Source organism: Mustelus asterias, chromosome 3 (genome assembly GCF_964213995.1).
Source record: "Mustelus asterias chromosome 3, sMusAst1.hap1.1, whole genome shotgun sequence".
Classification (NCBI taxonomy): domain Eukaryota; kingdom Metazoa; phylum Chordata; class Chondrichthyes; order Carcharhiniformes; family Triakidae; genus Mustelus; species Mustelus asterias.
Genome location: NC_135803.1, coordinates 38,269,558 through 38,279,102, shown reverse-complemented (window position 1 = coordinate 38,279,102; position 9,545 = coordinate 38,269,558). Strand labels below are relative to the sequence as shown.

General features: G+C 43.5%; 1 pseudogene; it reads left to right on the top strand.

Annotated features, from left to right (window-relative positions):
- The first annotated feature begins 5,999 nt into the window (after positions 1-5,999).
- On the top strand, positions 6,000-6,637 carry LOC144485419 (cytochrome c oxidase subunit 6A, mitochondrial pseudogene; annotated as a pseudogene).
- The last annotated feature ends 2,908 nt before the right edge of the window (positions 6,638-9,545 follow it).

Below are 9,545 nucleotides of genomic sequence, written 5' to 3'. Positions count from 1 at the left end.
GAAACAAGGAGTTGATTAAAGACAGACGTCTGGAGAAATTATGAGATGTGAATTAGTCTATCAGTAGAAAAATAAGTGTTTATATAAGTGATGAGAGAAACTGTAGATGTGGTGTCAATGATATCATGCTGCCATATGTCTATCTGTTCTCTTAACCCATTAGCTTTATTTGCTATACTCCTTGCTTTAACATATATGCCTTTAACACTGCCAGATTCTTGCACTCTACATTTTTAACCTGCCTTTCAAAGTCACTCACTAATTTTCTATCTCCTGTTTCCTGCTCTGAATTTGCTCTCAGGATCCCATCTCCCTGCCAATCTAGTTTAAACCCTCCCCAATAGTACTAGCAAATTGCCCTTTGAGGATATTCATCTCAAGTCGGGGTCAGGTGTAGACCATCCTGCTTATACAAGTCCCACCTTCCCCAAAACCGGTCCGAATGCCTCAGAAATCTGAAGCCTTCCCTCCTACATCAGCTTTCCAGCCATGTGATCAATTGTTCAGTTCTCCAATTTCCTTGCTCACTAGCACATGTGACTGGGAATAATGCTGAGATTACTGCTTTCGAAGTCCTGCTTTTCCATCTCCTCCCTAGCTACCTAAATCAGCTTTCAACCCCATCCCCTTTCCCACCTCAGTCATTGGTACCAAGGTAGACCATGATCTCTAGCTAAATATCCTCACCCAGAAGAATGTCCTACATTCCATGACATTCTTGACTTTGGCACCAGGGAGGCAACCTGAAGTCACGGTTACAGCCACAGAAATGCCTGACTGCTCCCCGAGCTATCTTCATACCTTCTTATCTTCTTCCTTTTCTCCTGTACAACAGAGCCGCCTGTGCCACCGCAAACCTGGCTCAGACTACACTCCTCTGAGGAACCAGCATGCTCACCAGTATCCAAAACAGAAAACCGAATGATGAATGGGACCCAGGGAGATTCCTGCACTAACTGTCTGATGCGCGATTAAATCACTCGGGAGGCTGGATCGTACCCGGGAAATAAAGGCTTTTATTAGTAACAAGAATGGAGCATACTATATAACAATACAATCCCAGACTAAAGGGTCACCAGACAGTGCAGTGACCTTTATACTCCTACAGGTAGGTGGAGCCAACCGGAGTGTACCACAGAACAATACCAACAGGTAGAACGCCCCAACCCTAACCCCAACAGTGACAACAGTAACATATGTACAAGTACCCATAGTGCTAACCAACTATGGTTCAGTACCCATAGTGCTAACCATCTATGGTTCAGTACCCATAGTGGTAACCACCTATGGTTCACCACACTGTCTAATTCTCTTGGCCTTACGGTCACCCATTCCCTTTCTGCCTGCAGGTTCCAAGGCTGTGCTGTGCCCACCTCTCCTAACATGTTACCCATCTAGCTCTCAGCCTCGCAGACGCAGCACAGTGACCCCAGCCACTGCTCCTGCTTGAAACCTGCAAACTATTTGGCATGTTGAGACAGATCTCTATTTATCTAGAGTAATGTGTATCGACTCCCTTCGTACTTAATATTGATGAACCATAAGAAGAATAGGATGAATTTCTTATAGAAATGGCATTAAAGGATATAAAGATAAAGCACAGGTGCTATATGGAAAAAGAAGGTTGCCAAGATGCTGGAGCTATGGAAATATCAGGCCAGAGAAGCTAACCAGTCAACAATAAATAATGCAAGCCATGAGTTTAGAAAGACAAAGAAAATGCTGACATTTTAGAATTTCTGTTTGCTTATAAAACAGCTATATAAAGATTTCTCTGGGCTTATGCCATCTGCACACAAGTAAGGGCATGTGGCTTTGTTTCCACGTGGGAACATTTTCAACAACTTATCACAATTCTAAATCTATGCAATAGGTTACATTGGTTCATATGATTTATCAACATTTTCAGAGCAAGAAAAATGACATGATGGTTATACTCTGTATCAATTTACAAGGGAACCAAGATGTGAAGCAATGTCCAATAGTCAATTAGGTTCTTCTGCTATATCAATTAAGCAGTGTCCTAAGTGAACAACATTCTTTTCTTAATCGATATATTTCAAATGTCACTAAATAGAATTTTTAGGTCCATCAGTCACTGGCTGGTATGCCTAACAATCATTGGCAAAGCCATTAAACAGCAATTAGTTGTGTAATGGAATAAATTATGCATTCAAATTAAGCAGCAATATATGCCCTCGTGGATCAATCTGGAGCACTAAAGATTTTAGGAGCATATGTGAGGAATTGTTGTTAATGTTTTATGCTCAATGATATAATATGTACCTGGAAGGAATCATGAGATCCTGTATCCAAACCCTTACCTCCTCTTCAATGTAAAAAGAAGTTTTAACCACACTAACACGTGGTATTAAAATGACAATTGACATGGGAATAGTATTCAGCTATTCATGTGTGGTATTTTTTAAAAAAAAATCAACTTGTAACATTTGGGAGGAGTCTTGTGGCTTGTATTTTCCAGATGTTATTCCGTGAATTACTCCATTGTGGCCTGTTGCGTACTTGCAAAAATTAAAAAACAAGACTATAATGAATATGGTTAATTAGGCAGGGGCAGAATAATAGTTATTTCATTGAAAACCATAGTGTGTTTCTTTGTGAGCAGAAAGAACATCTTGCGCTGTTAAATAGCAGTCAACACTATGGAACAATTTGGAAGCTTCCTGAAGGTATACTGTGCATCAACAAGTGACTAACAAAATGTTTTAAAAGAAATGTTGATTAAATTGAGACTTGAACAGAAGTCAGTACGGACCAGAGTGCCTGGCTGAATCAACAGATTGAACAGTGATCCAAGACTTTGAGTTAAGGCAGAATGGTCTCTGTAGACCCAAGCAGTATTTCTTTTATTACATAGTTTTATAGAATTATAGAAGTTTCAGGACAAAAGGCATGTGAGTCATTATGCCATTCTCTGCATCCCATTAATTCTATATCTATTGTAATTTAATTGCCCTGATCTTTTCCTATATGTTCTCTAAGTGTTTAATATGTTTCTCTAAGTGTTTATCAAATTCCCCCACAAATATTGCGATCAATTCAACTGCAATGCTTTCTTGCAAAAAGAACATTTCATAATGTAGTAAAATCCCCATATTTTTTCTTTTGTTATTTTATACGGGATGTGTGCACTGCTGGCTAGGCCAACATTTATTGCCCATCTCTAGTTGCCCTGAGAAGGTGTTGGTGAGCTGGGTTCTTTAACTACTGTGATCCATGTGGTGTAGGTACACACATAATGCTTTTAGGAGGGGAGTTCCAGGACTTTGACCCAGTGAAGTAAAGGAATCGCTATACATTTCCAAGTCAGGATGATGAGTGACTTGGAGGGAAACTTGCAGGTTGTGGTGTTCCCATGCACCTGCTGCCCTTGTCTGCTTAGGTGGTAGAGATCATAGGTTTGGAAGGTACTGTCAAAGGAGTTTGATGAGTTACTCAGTTCATCTTGTAGATGGTGCACAGCACTGCCATTGTGCAGTGGTGATGGATGGTGTGGCCGGATGGCCAACAGCAACAGTGAGGACAACAGTGGCAACGAGATTCAAGCATGCTGGGAATTTTGGTCAAGTTATAATTAAACACAGACAGAAAGGCTGCAGTGAGCCATGACCTGTCCTGTGAGATGCGACCTGATACTTCCTGTGTTGACCAAACGAGGATGGTTATTTGGACAAATGCCAGACATACCGGTGCTGAAATTTCCCGCCTTGTTCCATAGATGTTGAGCTATGTGACCTACATGCTTGGTATAAACATTTGGGAGCTGTTTACAAGTAACTTAATTGGCCATAATTGAACATTGTGATCAGTTTCCAGTGATATCATTGGCTGAGTGTCAGAACTTTCTGGAAGAATATGAGAAATTTAAGACACAAAATGTGCTTTGAGTCTTTGTCTTCAGTGAAAACTCGAGAATCACCTTCGCAACGTGTTCCCCAAGGACATCTTCAGAGAACACAAAGAGCCACGATGGAAATTCCTACCTGGCCAAGCTTGGCCAGTTCGCTCATGCGGGTAGTATTTGTTTTCAGTCAAAAGCTTAAAGTTAGAGTTAAAAGGACTAAAGTTAATAATTAAAAGATTTAAATTTAAATGGGTTGCAGTAAGCATTGCAACTGATGTGAGTTTATGTAGACTATTGGTACCTGAAGTATTGAATAAAGAGAATAAAGAGAAAGGCTTTATTTAAATTAAAGCTGAGTTGACTCCACCCTTTGATTTGTCTCATACACAGGAAAAATATCTGAGGAAAAGGTTTCAGTTGATATGCCGTGCCAGCGGGAAACTGATTGGTTGATCCATCTCAACCTGCTCCTGAGGTACCAACCATCATAGATGCCTGTCTTCAGTCAATTCAATTTACCCCACTTGATGTCAAGGAACAGCTGATGGCACCGGATAAAGCAATGATTATGGGCCCTGACAACATCCTGGCGTAGTACTGAAAACTTGTATTTGGAATGGTACTTACTCAGCAACAGCCTGCTCCAAATGTTCAGTTTAGGTTCTGTCAGAGCCACCCTGCTCCAAGCCTCATTATAGCCTTGGTTGAAACATAGACAAAAGATCCAAACTCCAGAAGTAAGGTGAGAAAGAATGTCTTTGACATCAAAGCAAGTTTGACCATGTGTGGCAACATGGAGCCTGAGCAATGTTGAAATTAATGGGAATCAAGGGAAAATCTCTCTGCTGGTTGGAACCATACCTAGCACAAAGAAAAATGATTGTGGTTGTGAGATGGCAATCGGTTCATCCTCAGGACATCACTGCAGGAGTTCCACAATTTAGTGTCCGAGGTCCAACTGGTTGCTTCATCAAAAACCATCTTAAAGGCAGGCATGGGGATTTTTTTAATAATTGCACACAATATTCAACCTCAGATATTGAAGCAATCCATGCCTAAATGCAACAAGACCAAGGCAACATTCAGGTTTGTGTTGATAAGTAGCAAGTGATATTTATGCCACACAAGTGCATGGTGAGGACCATCTCCAACAAGGAAGAATCTCCCCTTGACATTCAATGGCATTACCATCATTAAATCCTTTGCCATCAACATCCTTGAGATTACCATTGACTTGAAACTTAACTGGACCAGCCATATAAATACTGTGGCTACAAGAGCAGTCAAAAGTGATGCATTCTGCAGTGACCAACTCACCCTCTGATTCTCCAAAGCCTGTCCATCATCTACAAGGTAAAAATTGGGAATGTGATGGAATACTCTCCATCCTGCTTCGATGTGCGCTGCTCCAACAATACTAAAGAAACTTGACACCATCCAGAACAAAGCAGTCTGCTTGATTGACATCCCATTCATTACCTTAAACATTCATTTCCTCCATCACAGCGCACAATGGCAACAGTTTTTGTCATCCAAAAGAGAGATTTCAGGACTCACCAAGCCTTCTTTGATAACACCTACAAAATTGCAACTTCTACCACCGAGAAGAATAAGGATAGTAGGTATACCAAGACATGGAGGTTACACTCCAAGTCACACACCATCATGACTTAGAACTAAATTCCCATTTCTTCATTGTCACTGGGCCAAAATCCTGGAATTCTAACTGTGCTATGGGTGTAAATATACCAGGTGGACTGCAGTGGTTCAAGATGGCTCACCATCACCTTCTCAATGGCAATTAGGGAAGGGAATCTTTTGTTTTGTAATTTAATTGTAAGGAGTTTATTGTGTTTGAGGCACTTCAGTTATGAGGATAAATTGAAAAAGCTGCAGCTGTTTTCCATAAGAGAAAAAAAGATTGAGTGAATATTTGATAGAGGTGTTGAAAATAATGAGAGATCTGGACAGGGTAGATAGGGAGAAACATCCCTCGGTCAGTGAGGCTACCCAACAATGTCTCAGTGCTGGAAGAACTCCTATTGGTCCTCCAGCCTTAGGATACTGTCTGCCATCCTAATTGGATGGTGAATCAATTGGCTGACACTTGAAAAATTGAGCTCAGCATCTCAAGATGGCGGCGATTTGGGTTTGGGTTTCCCGCCGGGCTTTTAGCTTCACCCGGCAGCTGTCGTCTGTGACCGGCAGCCAGGAACACCCATCGGCACATATGTGGAAGATCCTGAGCTTTGCTGTTGCTATTCATGGCACAGTGGCACAGTGGTTAGCACTGCTGCCTCACAGCTCCAGGGACCTGGGTTCAATTCCCGGCTTGGGTCACTGTTTATGTGGAGTTTGCCCATTCTCCCTGTGTCTGTGTGGTTTTCCTCCAGGTGATCCAGTTTCCTCCCACAATCCAAAGATGTGTGGGTTAGGTACATTGGCTATGCTAAATTGTCCCTTAGTGTCCCGGGATGCATAGGTTAGCAGGGTAAATATGTGGGGTTACGGGATAGGGCCTTGTTGTCGGTGCAGACTCGATGGGCTGAATGGCCTCCTTCTGCACTGCCGTGATTCAATGTAAGTGGCTGTATGTTGAACTGCTATCTGAAGGCACAGCAGCACAACCATGGGGGGCTAGAGTTTATTCCCTATGAGCATTTCCATATCCGGAACAAACCATTCCCATGTGGTGATGGGATGCACTCTCTCTTCCACAATCCCCAGACTAATGCTCTGCCCCCTGGCTGCGAAAATGTAGAAGAACACTAAAAATTTGGAGCAGAGAAGACTGGCCCTGAGTTCATGGACACTTCCTTCAAGCCAAAGAGTTATGTTAATGTGTGCATTATTTTAAAACATGAAGACAGAAGTATTATGAAACAGTTCACCTTTGACGTAACACCATAATAAATATACTGTGGTTAAAAAAAAACAAGTCAAACAGGTTCAAGACCCAAAACTTGTCCTGACGTTGGATCAGGGCTTTCTAACATTCCTGCCCTTGACTTCAGCTCTTTGTTAATCAATGTTGAGTTGTTAATCTCAAAACAACACTAGGTATACTAAATTACTTGTGGTAATTGTATCTGAGGAAAATGAGTTGAGCATCAAGACAAAATCATGCCTGGACTTATCTCAATTAACTCAGAATCAGTGGTAAGAATGTCGCAAATGCACGTGCATACACAGTTGCGAAGCTGTTACAAACGCTGCTGGATTTCAGGTGTTTACTACTGGAAACCCCTGTCTGCGTGAGAACAGGGTCTTTATCGGCCCCCTAATTGCCCTGAACTGACCACCCGCCTCTTGTGGGCACGGGGTCATTCTGATCCCAACCCAATCTCTATAAAAATGGTTTGCAGTCAGGATTGTTGCACCTTGTGTCTCACCTGCATCTGGATCTTATGATGCAATTTGAATTTCTCGTGTGTCATTCTGTTGTAACTTTATTCTCAGATGTTGACTGACACTTGGTTACTTTTTTGCTGCTTTAGTTATTCTACGAACTAAGGTGTTAAACTTAGCTCAACGGGAGAGCTCAGATCTGAGTCAGCAAGGGCATGTGTTTAAGCTCCACTCCAGACACCTGGATAAACAGTCCAGGCTGACTCTTCAGTACATTACCAAGAGAGTTCTGCATGATTGAAAATGCTGTCTTGTGCATGAGAAGTTACATTGAGGTCCTGTCTTTAGCTGCTCACAAATAACTGTAGGAAAGTGAGAAGAAGCAAAAAATATCAGTTTGGTTTTGCAAATGAATTTCTGTCTTGAATTACCTTAATAGCTTGTAAATCGTGTGGCTTATGAAGTTGCTTAAAATGTTAGCACAAGAAGTTATTTGGAAAACACTCTCGGAGAACGTCATTAATCCCACACACTCACACTTGAAGGGAGTTTGGAATGGAGAATATCAGAACTGTGTTGTGTTTCAATCAAATGTAGCTTCCCCAGGAAGTGCAGAGGTGGAAAATCAGAAAACATGCAGCAATGTTTGAATCCAGATCTTCACTCAATATGCCTAGCACATGTAAATCCTCTAACCTGTAAATGCAAGAGATTCTGGAGGAGAAATTTAATTCACAGCCATCTGTTTATCCAGCAGAAAATCGTTTGAATTTTTGTTGCAATTTGCTGTGTCTGAACTGCGTTGTTTTTGGCACCTGCTTAAAACAGTTCTTGGGTCATTAAATATTCACATTGTGATCCTGCAGTATGAAATTCAGTACAACTTGGCAAAGCTGTTATATATGAAGCTGTATATGCTTCATCTAATCGTATCAGAGGAACTGTTAAAATTCTGAAGAAGAGTCATATTGGACTCAAATGGATGAATTAGTTGCGCAGATAAATATAAAGGGGTATGATATAGTTGGGATTACGGAGACATGGCTCCAAGGTGACCAAGGATGGCAACTAAACATTGAGGGCTATTCAGTGTTTAGGGTGTTGGTTTACCAGACACTTGGGCACCTTAACCCCTTATTCGGGAGGGACGTATATGACCTACGTGCCTTCAGCACCTACAGGCATGGCCATTGGGTTCACACCCAGAGATCGGTGTGACAGAACCTGATTGGACTCTATCGATCAAGCCCTGATTGATTGATTGCCAATAATCAAGCGACTGCTCTAAAGGGCGCAAACCAATGAGGGATAAAAGTTGCAGCACAACGTAAGAAGTCCTCTCTCTGCCACGAACGACAACAACGGTGTGCATTTTTGGTGTCTTTATCTGAGGGAGGATGTCCTTGCTATAGAAGGAGTGCAGCAAGGGTTTACCAGGCTGATTCCTGGGATAGCAAGACTGTCATATGAGGAGAGACTAGGGGTCCGATTTTACCATTGCGTTATGCCTGTTTTCAGGCACAAAAACTTGGTAAAGTTGGGCATGAGGCGAATAGTGTGATAAGTGCCTGGGTCCGCGCCGATTCCCCCTTTACCAAGGTCCGAAGATGGTTGCCATTGGCACCACACCCAAAACGGGCGTGCATTTAAATTGACTTAATGGGCTGGACGCCCAAACTTACCAGCACTTCCACCTTTTACCATCGCGTTCGCCCAACCAGATTCGGCACGAAACAGACATGTATCGCTGGTGGGGGCGGTGGGGGGAGGTGGGGTGTGGGGGAGAGAGGGAGGTGGGGCAGATCATTCTCTGGTGGAGGGGGGGAGGAGAAGGGAGGCCCGATTGCTCTTTGGTGGCATGGGGGGAGGAGGAGGAGAGCCAGATCGTTCCCTGATTGGGGATGGGGAGGAGGAAGGAGACCAGATCATTCTCTGGTGGGGGGGGGAGAGAAGGAGGGTGGTGGGTCAGATGGATCTCTGATGGTGGGATGGATGTGGGGGGCAGGGGCTGGGGGGAGTCCGCTGCCACTCTGCAGGGATCGGTGGGGGGGAAGGGTGGTCCGTCCCCACTCTGCGGGCGATCGGTGGGGGGAAGGGGGGTCCGCTGCCACTCTGCGGGCGATCGGTGGAGGGGAAGGGGGGTCCGTTGCCATTCTGTGGGCAATTGGTAGGGGGGAAGTGGGGCAGGGGGTTGCGATCGGTCTGGGTTGCGGGGTGGTGGGTGGATATGGGGGACAGTTATGTTGTGGGGGTGGGGTGATGTCTGTGGGGGCCAGCGCTCCTAGGTTGCTTTTTGCAGCCCGGGAGCAATGTGGCAGGGGAGCATTTTTCA